This window comes from Balaenoptera borealis, assembly GCF_965194805.1.
Source record: "Balaenoptera borealis genome assembly, contig: HAP1_SCAFFOLD_1288, whole genome shotgun sequence".
In the NCBI taxonomy this organism is placed as follows: Eukaryota; Metazoa; Chordata; class Mammalia; order Artiodactyla; family Balaenopteridae; genus Balaenoptera; species Balaenoptera borealis.
In genome coordinates this window covers 78,918-93,338 of record NW_028122931.1, presented here as the reverse complement: position 1 = coordinate 93,338, position 14,421 = coordinate 78,918, and the positions used below count along the sequence as shown (strand labels likewise).

Sequence of the window (14,421 nt, the reverse complement as noted above, 5' to 3'; positions counted from 1 at the left end):
GGGAGGATAAGCCCCCCACTCGTAGGGCAAGGAGTGGCTCAGCTTTGTGAGCTGAGGATGGCCCACGAGGTTCCAGAGAGAAGGGTCCCTGCTCCGTTCCTGCTCTGTGCACCCCATTCCCAGCCTGAGAAGCCCAGAGCCACCCACCCCCCCGCAACACACGCACACCAGGGAGGAGAGCCAGTCACCCTGGCTCCCAGCCTCCGGCTCCAAGGCTCCCGGCACTAGGAGCTATTTTCAGCTTTCATGCCCTAGGACACGGCCAGAGCTATTGTCTCCGGAAACTCTCTGTCTGTCTCTCGCCCGGCCTCCCTCCCTTCCTCCCTCCCTCCTCCGCTTCTTCCCCTCCAGCTCCATCTGTCCTCCCCTCCACCCTGCATTTCTACACAGGATGGCTCACAGACAGCTGCTCCCCGTGCCCACCTGCCACCATTCCATGGATGTCAAAGCAAGCCCTGGGGACTTCCCTGGAGGTCCAGTGATTAAGACTCCGAGCTTCCACTGCAGGGGACGCGGGTTCGATCCCTGGTCAGGGACATAAGATCCCACATGCCACACAGCACGGCCAAAACAAAATGAATAAATAAAGTTATAGTGATGAAACAGCCCTAGTGGTGCAAGGATGGGACGTATAGCTCTATGGTATAGAAAAAAGGTCCAGAAACAGATATATGAGAACTTGATATGATAGAAAGTGGGGAAATTAAGGAGTTTTCAATAAATGGCATTAGGACAATTGCATATCCATGTGGGGAAAAGTAAATTAGAAAAAAAAAAAAGCAAGCCCTGGTCAGGTGTGACCTTGGGCCCAGGGCCATTGGCACAGGTTGTCATGTGGGATGTTCTTCCTTAGACTCCTCCCTCCCTCCTGTGTCACTGTCACTTCCTCCAGAACCTTCCTGGACTCCCCTCCACAAGCCCGGGGTGTGCCCTCACCCGCCCTGGATCACCAGAATTCCAATCCCGGCCCACCCTTCCCCGCCAGGTAGAGAACTGTGCATGGTCAATAAGACCGTAGAGGTCATTGGCCATTGCTATTGCAGCTGGAATTGTTACTGTGTTTAGATAGGGTGACCAACACCCGCCCCCAGTTTGCCCAGGACCGCTCAGGTTTGAGCGCTGGAACTCTGGGGAAACTCTCAGTCCCGGGGAACCCCAGAAGGCTGGTCAGCCTATTTAGGACAGATCTTTCACTTGATCTCCCAACCCCCGAGAGCCAGAAAGGGAATCTCCCCCCTCCTTCCATTGTAACCTTCATTCATTCATCCACTCATCCCTTTATTCAACTCCTTTATTCAGCAAGTATTTATGAAGCATCTACTACACAGCAGACACTCTTCTAGGTGCTGGGGACATAACAGCATCCCTGTCCTCAAAGAGCTCACGTTCTAGCGAGGGCAGCAAACAGTAAACTGAGAAGGTGTGATTTATTACATGGGGATGATGTCTCGGAGACCACTGCAGGGCAGGGGAGGTGGGAGAGGAAAGGGGCAGTTCTAAATGCAGGCGCTGACGGGATTGGGGCAGACCTTGCCCTGGGCCAGGCTGGTTGCTTCAACACAGCTGTCCTCGCCCAGAGCCATCCTGCCCCCGCCTCACCCAGTTCTTCCGTGATGTGTGGGGAAAATCTGTGGTTGTCACAACTGGGAGGGAGGGCCCCTGGAATCAAATGGGTGAGGCCAGGGATGCTGCTAAACCCCACACAGTGCCCAGGAGGGGCCCTCAGCAGAGGATGACCCGCCCCGAATAACCCCAGTGCCACGGGGGAGACCCTGCACTAGTATTATTCAGACCCGCTGGTGCCCCGATTCCTGCACAGGCAGGGACTCTAACCGGCTCACCTCTGTATCCCGAGGTGACCTAGAGTGGGGCAGCCACGAGGGCTGAGATGAGTATCGGGGGTGAAATGACAAACCTCTGCACCCACTCTCCCCTCCGCACCCCAGGGGCGATGGTCTCTATCTCCTCCCCGTGCAGGTAGCTTTTCCCTGAGCCATTTCTTCTTGTCAAGGTCCCTGTCGCAGGTTGGGTTCCCCGAAGATGACGTTGAGAGCAAGGATTGGAGTGCAGGTGGTTGATGTGAGGCGTGCAGGAACAGATACAGCTGCCATAGGGTCCCACAATTCCACTCCCGGGCATAGATCCGGAGAAAACTCTAATTCAAAACTATACATACACCCCTGGCATTTCCCTGGTGGTCCAGTGGTTAAGAATCCATGCTTCCAGTGCAGGGGGCGTGGGTTCCATCTCTGGTCAGGGAACTAAGATCTCACATGCCGTGTGACAATAAAAGAAGAAAGAAAAAAGAAAGAAAGAAAGAAAGAAAGAGAGAGAAAGAAAGAAAGAAAGAAAGAGAAAGAGAGAGAGAGAAAGAAAGAAAGGAAGAAAGGAAGAAGGAAAGAAGAAAGAAAGAAAGATACATGCACCCCAACGTTCATTGCAGCACTATTTACAGTAGCCAAGACATGGAAGCTACCTAAATGTCCACTGATGGATGAATGGATAAAGAAGATGTGGTACATATATACAATGGAATATTATTCAGCCATAAAAAGAATGAAATAATGCTATTTGCAGCAACGTGGATGGACCTAGAGATTATCATACTAAGTGAAGTAAGTCAGAAGAGAAAGACAAATATCATATGATCTCACTTATATGTGAAATCTAAAATACGACACAAATGAACGCGTCTACAAAACAAAAACAGACTCACAGACATAGAGAACAGACTTGTGGTTGCCAAGGGGGAGAAACAGTGAGGGAGGGTTGGATTGGGAGTTTGGGGTTAGCAGATGCAAACTATTAAATATAGGATGGATAAACTACAACGTCCTACTGTCTAGCACAGGGAACTATATTCAGTATCCTGTGATAAGCCATAACGGAAAAGAAAAAAGTTTTATTTATAGGTTCCATCCCTAACTGAGCTGGCCCATCCCCTCCCATGTTTCTAAGTGCAGCCCGAGGCTGCAGACTTCCCACCGTGGTCTTCAGCTCCAGAGCAAGCCACCTGCGAACCACCCACATCTTCCCAGGGGCTGGCAACTCTCCTTTGCTACTGATTCCAAGACACATCCAAATAGCAAAAATGTGACCATGAAAAGAAACTCAGGCATGTTCAAATCAGGGAAATAACATTCTTAGCTCTGTTCAGTACTCGCTTAATTTTACAAGAGCTTAGAGTTACAAAAAAGTTGCAAAGATCTGTACAGAGTGTACAGAGTGCCGTGGACCCTGACCCAGTACCCCTATTTCCAACTCATTAGTACCTTAGTGTGACATGTTTATCCAACTAAGGAACCCAGATGGATACATTGTTATTAACTAAAGTCCACACTTTATTAGAATTTCCCTAGTGTTCCCCTAACATCCTTTTTCTGTCCCAGTCTCCTCTGGGCTGTGACATTTCTCAGACGTCGCTGGGTTTTGATACCTTGAAAGTTTTGAGGAGGACTGGTCAGGTGTTTTGTCCCTCAATTTGTTAGTCTGTTTGTTTTCTGATGTTTTCTTATGGTTGGTCTGGAGTTATGGGGTTTGGGGCGGAAGACCCAGACAGAGATAAAAATGCCATTCTCCTCAGGTCACATCAAGGATACACACCATCAACGGGACTTATGACAAACGATTTTACCCTTGATCACCTGGCCAGTATCGTCTTTTTTTTCTTGCTGCGTTGGGTCTTCGTTGCGTGTGGGCTTCTGTAGTTGTGGCACGGGGGCTCAGTAGTTCTGGCTCCCAGGATCTAGAGTGCAGGCTCAGTAGTTGTGGCCCACGGGCTTAGTTGATCTGCGGCACCTGGGATCTTCCCGGACCAGGGCTTGAACCTGTGTCCCCTGCATTGGCAGGCGGATTCTTTTCTTTTCTTTTTTTCTTTTGCAACCAAAACGTTAATCCCAAGGATTCTCACAAAACATATTACAAATGACAGCATGAAAAAAAAAATTGCACAGTAACTCAAAGTTCAGCTCTACAATATACTCTTAATCTGGCAGGACATTGGTATCTTGATAATCTCAAATTTCCAAAAAATATTACAAAGAGCTATGTATTCATGTACAGCAATCACAGAGGGGACGTATGACCTAACTCAAAGGTAAACTAACTTCCTTGAAACTTCTTAGATTTTAAACTCCCTGGACAATCTCTTGTCCGGTGTGAAGACTAGTGGAATTTTTAAACCTCTAATCTAGGGTAAGGGTGCGGCTTTCATTTTTACCTGCTGGCTTGGGTTCACAGCACCTTTTAAAGACTGCTTGCTTAACTACAGCTGCATACCATATCCCAGCTACAGAAAGTCTTTTCAATGTTTGCCAGTGTTGTTTCCATAATAGTAAACATCACACTTTAGGTGGGCAGGAGTTAGAGTTTTATTATCAGTCTAGGCAAGACCAAAAATTCAAAGCAAGTTCAATTTTGCTTAAGGGAACATTGTAAGGTAACAATTCTTCATATTACATGCCTCCCAGGACCCATTTCAAACCATAGAGAATGACACCTTTATGTGTCACTGTCCCAAGAGACAAACAAATGTGAACAACTAAAACATTTAAAAAGTGCACCAAGCTTCGGAAGTCTCAAACAAAACTTGAATTTTCTGTACATACTCCTGCCAAATGAAGTTATTGCCTGTACACCACTCCTCTTGCAAAGTGGTCTTCTATTTCCTTTCATCTGACCTAGATCGGCTAGGAGACCTAGAGAAAGATCAGGACGGCTTGTGATTTTTCTCTTGGGACAGGGATCTCTCTCTTCTCCTATATCTAGAAAGGGACCTGCTCTGGCTGACGGAGAAGGCTCTCCATCTTGGAGATGTGCGGGAGGTGGAGGACTCCTCCTCCCATAATCATCTCGAGGGCGACGACCCCAAGAAGGAGGCGGTCACGATTTCGACTTCTCTTTTCCCCATTCGACAGGTCCACTCTTACTCGGCAGCCACATAGTGTTCTCCCATCTAGTTCTCGGACAGCATCGGCTGCATCTCGGGGATCTTCACATTCAACGAGAGCGAAGCCGGGAGGGTTTTTAGCACCCCACACACTTCAGAGTGGTCCATAATAGCCTAAAGCTCGTTCCAATTCAGCCTTGTTACCACTGTTTCCAAGATTCCCTACATAAACTTTACAGTCCAACGGACAGGAATCACGTTGCAAGACCCTCGTGGCTCCTGGGTTTCACGGGCCACAGGGTGGTCCCGGGCCTCTAGAATCTGGTAGCTGAATCTGCTCGCACAAGCTGTCCTGTGGGGATGCGTTTTCCCCTATGTGTCCAGCCCGGGGCCCTGCTCTCTTGGCCCGGCCTCCCGGGTGAGAGGGTGAACCCCAGCTCCCTGGAGCAGACACTCAGAGCCCTGGTGACTGGACTCACGGCTGACGGGGCTGGAGCGGCGGCTGGACACGTGTGGCCAGCCTGGTGGTGTTTGGCCCCGTCTGCAGTTCCAGTTCCAGCTGAGAAAGAGCCTCCCTGTGTTACTTTCTCCTGGTTGTGTAAGGATCCCCGGTGTCATTTGACAGAAATGTAGACGGTGTGTTCTTTCTCTCTTTTCTCCCTGCTTCCTCTCCTCCCTCGCTGCCTCCCTCTCTCCCTGTACCTCTTTCCCTGTTCCGCTCTCCCTCTACCTCTTTCCCACTCCCTCTCTCGCTCTCCCTCTGTCTCTTCCTCTCTCCCTCCCTCTCTCCCTCTCCCTCCCTCTCCCTCTCTCTTTCCTCTCCCTATCTCCCTCTCTCCTCTCTCCCTCTTCCCTCTTCCTCTCCCTCTTCCCTCTGCCTCTTTCCTCTGCCTCTTTCCTCTCCCTCTTCCCTCTCCTCTTTCCCTCTCCTTCTCTCCCTCCCCCTCTCTCCCTCTCCCTCTCTCCCCCCTCTCTCTCCCTCTTCCTCTCTCCCTCTCCCCTGTCTCTGCCTCTCCCTCCGTCTCTCCCTCTGGGAGGGAGTGAGGGAGATGGAGAGATGGAGGGAGCGGGAGAGTTGGAGGGAGAGGGAGAGGGAGAGGGAGAAGAGGGAGGAGAGGGAGGGAGGAGACGTCTCTCCCTCCCTCCCTCCCTCTGCCTCCCTCCCTCTCCTCTCTTTCCCTCTCCCTCCATCTCTCCGTCTCCTTCACTCCCTCTCAGAGAGGGAGAGACGGAGGGAGAGGCAAAGACAAGGGAGAGGGGGAGAGGGAGAGAGGGAGGGGGAGAGAGGGGGGAGAGAGGGAGAGCTCTCTTCCTCCCTCCCTCTCCCTCTCTCCTCCTTCTCTCCCTCTCTCCCTCACCCTCTCTCCCTCTCCCTCCCTCCATCACTTTCCCTCCTTCTCCCTCTCCCTCTCTCCCTCCCAGAGAGGGAGAGACAGAGGGAGAGGGAGAGGGGGGAGACAGGGACACGGAGAGGGAGGGAGGGAGGGAGGGAGACAGAGAGGGAAGCAGGCACCCTCTCGCCTTCTCCCTCTCCCTACCTCCTTCTCCGACTCCCCCTCTCCTCTCCCTCTGTCTCTCCCTCTCCCTCCCTCCCTCTAGGAGAGGGAGAGGGAGAGGAAGGGAGGGAGAGGGAGAGAGGGAGGGGAAGGGAGACGGAGAGGGAGAGACGTCTCGCCCTCCTTCCCTCTCCCTCCCTCGCCCTTTCCCTTCCTCTCTCCCTCTCCCTCCCTCTGTCTCACCCTCTCCCTCCCTCTGTCTCTCCCTCTCCCTCACTCCCTCCCAGAGAGGGAGAGATGGAGGGAGAGGGAGAGACGAGGGAGAGGGGGAGAGGGAGAGAGGGAGGGGGGAGAGAGGGAGAGGGAAGAGGGAGAGTGGGAGAGAGGGAGAGAAGGAGGAGAGAGGGAAAGGGAGGAAGAGACCTCTCTCTTTCTCCCTCTCTCCGTCTCTCCCTCTCTCCCCCTCTCTCTCCCTCTCCCTCTCTCCCTCTTCCCTCTCTGCCTCTTCCCTCTGCTTCTTTCCTCTGCCTCTTTCCTCTCCCTCTTCCCTCTCCTCTTTCCCTCTCCTTCTCTCCCTCCCCTCTCCCTCTGGGAGGGAGTGAGGGAGATGGAGAGATGGAGGGAGCGGGAGAGTTAGACGGAGAGGGAGAGGGAGAAGAGGGAGGAAAGGGAGGGAGGAAACGTCTCTCCCTCCCTCCCTCTCCTCCCTTTCCCTCTCCCTCCGTCTCTCCGTCTCCCTCACTCCCTCTCAGAGAGGGAGAGACGGAGGGAGAGGCAAAGACAAGGGAGAGGGGGAGAGGGAGAGAGGGAGGGGGAGAGAGGGGGGAGAGAGGGAGAGCTCTCTTCCTCCCTCCCTCTCCCTCTCTCCTCCTTCTCTCCCTCTCTCCCTCACCCTCTCTCCCTCTCCCTCCCTCCATCACTTTCCCTCCTTCTCCCTCTCCCTCTCTCCCTCCCAGAGAGGGAGAGACAGAGGGAGAGGGAGAGGGGGGAGACAGGGACACGGAGAGGGAGGGAGGGAGGGAGGGAGACAGAGAGGGAAGCAGGCACCCTCTCGCCTTCTCCCTCTCCCTACCTCCTTCTCCGACTCCCCCTCTCCTCTCCCTCTGTCTCTCCCTCTCCCTCCCTCCCTCTAGGAGAGGGAGAGGGAGAGGAAGGGAGGGAGAGGGAGAGAGGGAGGGGGAGGGAGACGGAGAGGGAGAGACGTCTCGTCCTCCTTCCCTCTCCCTCCCTCGCCCTTTCTCTTCCTCTCTCCCTCTCCCTCCCTCTGTCTCACCCTCTCCCTCCCTCTGTCTCTCCCTCTCCCTCACTCCCTCCCAGAGAGGGAGAGATGGAGGGAGAGGGAGAGACGAGGGAGAGGGGGAGAGGGAGAGAGGGAGGGGGGAGGGAGGGAGAGGGAAGAGGGAGAGTGGGAGAGAGGGAGAGAAGGAGGAGAGAGGGAAAGGGAGGAAGAGACCTCTCTCTCTCTCCCTCTCTCCGTCTCTCCCTCTCTCCCCCTCTCTCTCCCTCTCCCTCTCTCCCTCTCCCTTGTCTCTGCCTCTTCGTCTCTCTGTCTCTGGGAGGGAGTGAGGGAGATGGAGAGACGGAGGGAGAGGGAGGAGAGGGAGCGAGGAAGAGGGAGAGAGGGAGGGAGAGAGGGAGGGAGAGAGGGAGGGAGGGAGGGAGGGAGAGATGTCTTTGTCTTTCCCTCCCTCCCTCTATCACTCTCTCCCTCTTCCCCCTCCCTCTCCTGCTCCCTGTCCCTCTCCCTCCCTCTATCCCTCTCTCCCTCTCCCCCCTCCCTCTCCTGCTCCCTGTCCCTCTCCCTCCACCTCCTTCCCTCTCTGGAGAGGGAAGGAGGTGGAGGGAGAGGGAGAGGGAGAGGGAGCACGAGAGGGAGAGAGGGAGAGGGAAAGAGGTATAGGAAGAGCGGAACAGGGAAACAGGGACAGGGAAAGGGGGACAGGGAGAGAGGGAGAGGGAAAGAGGGAGAGGGAGAGCAGAGCAGGGAAACAGGGACAGGGAAAGAGGGAGGCAGAGAGGGAGATGGAAACGGGGAAAGGGAGGGGGGACGGATAGAGGGAGAGGGAGAGAGGGACAGGGAAAGAGAGACAGGGATGGAGGGAGGGAGAGAGGGACAGGACAGGGCAAGAGGGACAGGGAGAGAGGGAGGGAGAGAGGCAGAGGGAGAGATGGAGGGAGAGTGAGAGGCAGGGAGGTAGAGGGAGGGAGGGAGGGAGGGAGGGAGACAGAGAGGGAGACAGGGAGAAGGGCTGATGGGGGCTCCCTCCCCCTCCCATCCTCTGCCCACTGCTTTCTCTTTTTTCTGCTTCAACAAACACCAGGCGCCTTTCAGATCAGCCCTGAAGTCAACGTTGATGCTTGGGACGGCCTGACCTCCCCGCTGCCTTCCAGCCCAGGACCACAGCTGGGAGATGAAGTCTGCGGGGCCCTGGGGGAGGGGCAGCGGCGGCGGAGGTGGTGGAGGCAGGCACCTCCTCTGACGCCCAATCTCTCCTCCTTTACGAGGCAGCCGCCAGCTCCCCTCCCTGACTCCCCAAGATTTGGGGCCATTTTAATATGTGTCGATAATGCCATGAGCTACTATTTAACTTTTCCACGAGGACCCATCTCCCGAAATGCAGTGGTTTTCAGGCTTGGCTGCACTAGAGAACCCCCAGGGAAAGGAGAGACGTCTGTACCTCCCTCTCTCTCCCTCTCCCTCCGTATCTCCTTCTGGCTCTCTCCCTCTCCTTCTGGGGTGATGCCCGATGAGCTCAGATTCGCAGATGTTCCCCCCATCCCCTCTCTGTGCCTTGCGTGGGGCCTGGGCCTTCTCACTGTGGCCCGGGAACAGCCTCGACATTCAGACATCGGTTCCTGCAAGGACACTTGCGTTTGGTCCATACCGCATGTGGCTGCAGTCTGTGCTTCTCCCGTTTAGCATCTTCAGTAGATGGGGGCTGTGCATGAGCCCTTCATCTTCCCCGCAGACACCACTGGTGCTTGCTCGGCCTCGCGGGTGATGTCCACGGGGGACAGACCTGTGTCCCCACCTTCTTGGGCTGCAGACAGGCCACGTTGGTCCTGTGGTGACTGGGGGCTCCCAGGAGAACCCCACCGCAGACCCAGAGAGGTGGCCCCAGAGAAGGTGGCGTACGCCTGGGGCCAGGCCTCACCAGCCAACCACGGGGCACCTGCAGCAACAGGTCTCTCGCCGTCCAGGGGCTGGGTGTTCGGGCGCCGTGGGGATGAGCTGCTGTCTGCACGGCAGCCAAGTTTGTATTGTTGAGCCCGGGGAGGCCCCTGGGTGGCTCCTGGAGAGCCTGGTCACATTTCTTCCTGCCCTTGGCCTTAGAGCTCATCATGGTTCACGCCGTTTCTGGTTCCAAAAGGACCTGTGTTCATAAAGACCACATGTTAGGACAGCACCAAAGTGTCTAGAAATCCAGGCCAGGAGGAGGAGGGAGGGGGTTTGGCTGTGCCCGCCAGTGGCCTGAGAGCCCTCCCACCCACAGAGACCTGGCCCGGGGCCTGTGGGGAGGGCGTGGCCCACGGTCCCCAGCGCTGGCTGTCTCTGGGTTCCAGGAGAACTGCGCGATCCTCGGGGAGCTGGTAAGGCTGCAGGCTCAGAAGTCCCGCCTGCTGGGATTCAGCACGCGTGCCGACTCTGTGCTGGAGATGAACATGGCCAAGACCAGCCAGGTGGTGGCCACTTTCCTAGGTAACCCCGCCTCCCCGAGTCCCAGTGGGGACGGGGGTCAGGTGGACCTTGACTGGACGTGGTGCTGCCTGAGACCCCACTGTGTCAGCCCTTGGGGGTCGCCTTCCCCAACCCTTCATTCTGCCTCGAGGGGCGTGGGGTGGGGGGCGGCTGGGCGGCTGCCACAGGGACATAGCTGAGCCTCTCCCCTCCGCCCGCAGATGAGCTGGCCCAGAAGCTGAAGCCCCTCGGGGAGCAGGAGCGGCCCTGATCCTGGAGCTAAAGAAGGCTGAGTGCCAGAGGCGGGGCCTGCACTTTGACGGGCCCATCAACGTCTAGGACCTGCGCTACTACATGAACCAGGGGGAGGAGACGCGCTACCACGTGGACCAGTACCTGCTCAATGAGTCCTTCCCCATGCAGGTGGTCACGCGCGGGCGGCTGGGCATCTCCCAGGAGCTGCTGGGGCTGACCTTCGACCTGGAGGAAGGCGCCAACATGCGTCACGAAGATGAAGATGTGAGGCTCTACACGGTCCGGGACGCGGCCTCGGGCAAGGTCATCCATCAGCAAGTTCTACCTGGACCTCTACCCTCGGTGCATGCGTGGGGGAACCTGTTGGCCGTGGGCCGGGGCTCCTCTGTGGTAGCGGGGCCTCACCCGCGTCCCTCCCCAGGGAAGGGAAGTCCGGGCACATGGCCTGCTTTGGCCTGCAGCCGGGCTGCCTGCAGCAGGACGGGAGGCGCCAGATTGCCATCGCGGCCATGGTGGCCAACTTCACCAAGCCTACGCCCAACCCGCCCTCCCTGTTCCAGCATGATGAGCTGGAGACCTACTTCCATGAGTTCTGGCAAGCGATGCACCAGCTCCGCTCCCAGGAGGGTGCGGGCGAGGGGCTGAAGGCAGGGGGCGGGGAGGGCCCGGGCTCTCCCGTGGTCCTCAGGCAGGCCCTCGCCACGGGATTCTTCCGCTGATGTCACCCCGCACGAGGAGACGCCCTCGGTGTCAGTTTCCATCACCAAACCCCACGCACTGGGCGCGTAAACAACGGAAGTGGATGTCCTCGAGACTCTGGAGGCTGGAAGTCCCAGATCAAGGAGTCAGGACTGGTTCCCTGCAATGTTAAATACAGGTATTCAAGAGTTGCCTTTAAAAAAGACAAAATAGAAGAAAGGAACGTTGCATGCAAGGCTGGTGACAGGCGGTGATGAGAACCAGAGGTTAGGCTCTGGGGCCGGGAGCACCACGCCCTGTGAGGCCCTGGGGCTGCTGCCAGTCTCGGTGGAGGCTCAGCAAGTCCCAGTGACTTCCCAATGTGGGGGGGGTCCCCAGATGAGCGTCTGGGCCCAGGACCCAGTGCTCGTTCAGTCTTCCTGCAGTCAGCCCTTCGTCCTGAGAGCGATGCTCTCACAGACTGCAACCGGAGCGCGTGGGGACACTTTACTGAGCTGTGCAGCCGTCACTACTGCCCTGTTCTGGAACATTTCCCTCACCCCAAAAAGGTCCCTCACGCCCTTAGTTATCATTCCCTCCCCTCCCCTGTCCCTGACAACCAGGAACCCACTCTGACTCTGTGGATCTACCTGTTCTGGACGTTTCCCCTCAGTGGGGTCACACCCTGTGTGTCCTTCTGTGTCTGACTTCTCTCGCTGAGCACCGTGTTCTCACGGTGCATCCACGTGGCAGCGAGTGGCAGGGCTTCACACCTTTGCGTGGTCGAGGGCCGGAAAAAAGACAAACGAAAAGAAGGGCACGTTGCCTGCGACTCTGGTGACAGCCGGGGATGAGAACCAGAGGGTAGGCTCTGGGGCCGGGAGCGCCGCGCCCTGTGAAGCCCTGGCGCTGCTGCCAGTCTCGGCGGGGCACGAGCAGCGCCGTCCCCCAGGAGCTGCTGGACAAGCTCATCAAGTCCCGGCTGGCCAACCCCCGTGCGGCCGGGCCGAGGGAAAGGAAAGGGGCTCCCGGACCGCCCGGCTGGAAAGCGCGGCCTGGACACAGTGCCAGCGCCCCCGTCTCCTTCCTCCCGCCCTCCAGGCCTCTTCAACCTGCGCCAGATCGTCCTGGCCAAGGTGGACCAGGCCCTGCACACGCAGACGCCCTCGGACCCGGCCTAGGACAATGCCCGCCTCTGCCAGGAGATCCTCGGGGTCCCAGCCACGCCAGGTAGCCAAGCGCACGCCGGGCCCACCTTAGCGGTCGGTTGGCGGCTACTGCCCAGGTCAAGAGGATCCTCTGGTGGTGTGTGAAGGGGGACCGACTGACGGGCTCTGGTCGAGGCTCGCTGACCTCTGGCCTCTTCCTGCCTGGGTTCCTGGGCTGGTCCCTCCAGCTGTGGCCCGCGGAGTCCGAGGGTGGGCTGGGCGTATCTGCACGTGCTTTCTGGAGAGCCTGGAAGAGGCAGGAGAGGGCTTCATACCCCGGACGGAACGCGTCGACGAGGTTTGCCCGAGCGTGTCGGTGCGGAGACGCAGTTCACTCCCTCGTGAGCGCTTTAACCCGCGCTCTCCCCGTGCTGGAGGGCGAGCCCTGACTCATCCCTCGGAGCCTCGGGCAGCTGTCCCTGTAAGAGGCTTAGGGGTGAACCCTCGTGAGCTTCAGCAGAAAGTCGGCAAAGATTGATTTGTGTCCCTCCACTGAGTTGCCCGCAAGGTCCCCGTTTTCTAGAAGTGTTGGGCCAATACTCCCTCTAGTGGCAGGGGACTCAGACAGGGCTGCTTTGAGGCCCCAAGCTCTGGGCTCTGGGGAAGGGGCACGGAGCGGCCAGGGGGCCGGGCAGGAGCCTCTCCGCGTGTGTCCCAGGGACCCACCTGCCTGCGACCTTCGGCCACCTGGCAGGAAGCTACGACGCCCAGTCCTATGGCTACCTGTGCAGCGAGGTGTACTCCGCGGACACGGTCCACACACTCGTTTCAAGCAGGAGGGCATCCTGAGTGTCAAGGTGAGAGGCCGGCCTGCCGTGCAGACCAACACGGAGGTCCTTGGCCTGGGCCTAGATGCTTTTGCCGCCCGCCTGGGCCTGCCAGGCTCTGAGGGCCCTGCCCAGAACCCCCTGCTCCCCTGCCCTTTGTTGAGTCACAGCAGAGGTGGCCACACCCACACCCTCCGTGAAGGGGGTGCTCCACCCTCCTGCAGCCCCGCCCCCTCTCCTCAGGTTGCCATGGACTACAGAAGCTGCATTCTGAGGCCAGGGGGCTCCGAGGATGCCAAGGGCATGGTGAAGCTCTTCCTGGGTTGTGACCCCATGCAGGACGCCTTCCTCCTGAGCAAAGGGCTGCAGGTTGAGGGCTGCAAGCCACCGGCCTGCTGACGGCACGGGGTTTTGCCCCCCCAGGCGGGCCGGGTGCCTTAGCGCCCCGTCGGGGCGGGGGAGGGGCCGTGTGTCCTCCCAGCCCCCGAGTCCCCGGCGGCCGGCCTAGGCCAAAAGTCTCCACCTGGAAGTGTCTGGAAAGCCTGGCATCAAGGCTCCCCCTTGTTGCACTAATGCAATCCCTTCCTGGGGAGCTTTCCTGGTAACAAAACGGTTCTTTGAAAACGCAGCCATTAATAAAAAAGACTCTACTCCTGGTCTCTGCCTGCCGTCCCTTCCACCACAGGAGTGGCATGGGGGCCGTCACACTGGGGGGAGTTCTGACCTTGGTCGGGGATCAGCCCTGGGGCCATGGTGACGCGTCTGGGTCACTGGGAGACGGCTGAGCTGTGGGGTGAGTTCAGACGGGGATGGTGCCCCGCACCCCGACCGGGCAGGCTCTCCAGTGAGGGGGTGTCAGTTTCCTGCCGGCCTCTCGCCCGTCTCTGTTTGGCATCTCGGGGGCTGTGACTGGCTGGAGCTGGTTCTGGCGGTGGGCACAGCTGCGGGAAGCCCGGCTGGGGCTGTCCCTGTCCCCGTGTCCTGTCCTCCTGCTCACGGCCGGCCGGCTGGCTCCCTCTGGTCATCGGCAGCTGCTGAAGTCTGGACCACAGCAAGGGGCCGCCTTCCTGGGTCCTAGCAATTCTTCCCAAAGGCCTTAGGGATGTGTTTTGGTGGCAGTAGGAATTCAGAGAGGGTGCTGCACCACTGGAGCGGTAGGGTGGCTCTGGACCGTCCCGTGTGTCCTTCCCTGGCCTTTGAGCTCCTTGGGAGCCCTGCCTCCACAAAGGACGCCAGGCAGCGGAACGAGGGCGCGGGCGGCGCCCCGACCTTCTCCCCGTGGCCCAGGCGGGCAGGCCGTGCCACGCTCTGTCCTCCCCTCAGCCTGCCCGCCCGTTCTGTTGTTATTTTACCGAAGAGGACACAGACATTCAGAGAGGCTAGGGTCCATGCCTGAGGTCTCATATCCAGTAAGTGTCAGAGCCGGGGTTTGAACCCAGACAGCCTGTCC

At 57.9% G+C, this 14,421-nt stretch overlaps 1 pseudogene across 1 annotated transcript in view; it reads left to right on the top strand.

Moving 5' to 3' along the window:
• Positions 1-13,370, top strand: part of LOC309621967 (thimet oligopeptidase-like) — a 56,132-nt pseudogene extending 42,762 nt beyond the window's left edge. The window contains exons 2-8 of the transcript in view: positions 9,949-10,084; positions 10,285-10,660; positions 10,740-10,935; positions 11,949-11,991; positions 12,098-12,226; positions 12,863-13,001; positions 13,215-13,370. The product of the transcript in view is annotated as a thimet oligopeptidase-like (transcript). The remainder of the gene's footprint in view (positions 1-9,948; positions 10,085-10,284; positions 10,661-10,739; positions 10,936-11,948; positions 11,992-12,097; positions 12,227-12,862; positions 13,002-13,214) is intronic.
• Positions 13,371-14,421: the final 1,051 nt, after the last annotated feature.